We start from the raw sequence: 1,295 nt of genomic DNA, 5'->3' as shown, positions 1-1,295 counted from the left end.
TGGTCACCATGAGAAGTCAAATAGCAGACGATAGAAGAAGAAAAACTGTTTACTGTTACTGTCTACTAAAGGTCCCTGATTAGCATCTCTCATTATTAATGCCATCCTATTTTGGAGAACCTGAACAAGCCTTATCTGTGTAACCAATACTCACTTTCATGAAATGATGCCCCGGGATCAGGTAGCCACTTTATTTCCTTCTTACGACATTCATCCCTTTGCGTTTCCCTCTTATAGAGTTACCACACTGCGACTCCGCGGCAAGTTTCTAGGAGGTCTTTGGCCTGGAGATCTGGATTTGCTGTAAATTATTAACAGAAGAAGTTTATTTCTTGGGGCTGATGGCCGTAGCTCATTACCTGATAGCTCCTGTTCTTGTTTGCTTTGACGGACAAGTGTGGCATGGAGGATGCTGTCACCAAACTTCAACAACTTTAGTGCTTTCTAGGAAAGAGAGGGCTTTCTAGGAGTGGTGCTGTATACTGCTTATTCTCTTGTGTTGGAGCTCACTACTCTTCGTTTCCTTGAGGTGGACAATGGAAACCTCAGTGGCCATCAGGCTGCGCTACGAAGAGCTGCTGTTTTACGCAGCCTGTGTTTGTAACTGTTGGTGTGTGTGTCTGTGTGTTTGTGTGTGTCTGGAGGGCAGAGCGTGTAGGAGAGGAGGTGGCAGTGGCGGCGGTGGCATGCGTATGGGCAGCAGCTGGAGGTGGCAGCTCTCCCGCGCCATGCGACTGGCGCTTCGTTGGTGCCGGCTGTGCCGCCCGCAGAGAGGAGGGCGAGGCGGCGGGGGGAGCAAAGCGTGGATCGGCGGGAGGTGGTCGGAGCTGTGGGGCTACAGCAAGCTGCTGCTCAAGTCACTGTATCACAACAGCCTCAGCAACTCAGACACTCTGCTGGACTGTGTGTTCGAACCCGTCTACTGGATTGTGGATAATGTGACCCGCTGGTTTGGAATGGTGAGCTCGCTGCTTTTCTTTTCTTTTCTGTCTGCACGTCGAACTTCTTTTCTTACCCTCTCTTCTCTTTTCTTTCTCTCTCTCAGGTGTTTGTCTGCTTGGTCATCCTCCTGACGACCTCAGTCGTGGTCATCATCTACCTGTTCATCCTACCCACCATCATCAGCACCTACCCTGTGCACTGGGTCATGTGGCACCTCTGCTGTGGCCACTGGCTTCTCGTCATGGTGGTCTTTCATTACTACAAGGCCACCACCACCTCTCCTGGACACCCGCCCAAGGTACCAAACTCCTCACAGCTCGGAGAAATAAGTATGGACGCAATGTAGACGACTG

The 1,295-nt window shown here is 50.9% G+C and overlaps 1 pseudogene; it reads left to right on the top strand.

Moving 5' to 3' along the window:
* The first annotated feature begins 11 nt into the window (after window positions 1-11).
* LOC111670472 (palmitoyltransferase ZDHHC16B pseudogene) lies at window positions 12-1,284 on the top strand (annotated as a pseudogene).
* The last annotated feature ends 11 nt before the right edge of the window (window positions 1,285-1,295 follow it).

The sequence above is a fragment of the Seriola lalandi genome, unplaced genomic scaffold (assembly GCF_002814215.2).
Source record: "Seriola lalandi dorsalis isolate HSWRI2012SDOR001 ecotype SW California unplaced genomic scaffold, Sedor1 jcf7180002005850, whole genome shotgun sequence".
NCBI lineage: Eukaryota > Metazoa > Chordata > Actinopteri > Carangiformes > Carangidae > Seriola > Seriola lalandi.
Note: the sequence above shows the minus strand (reverse complement) of the source record. Positions and strands in the feature narration are given on the sequence as shown.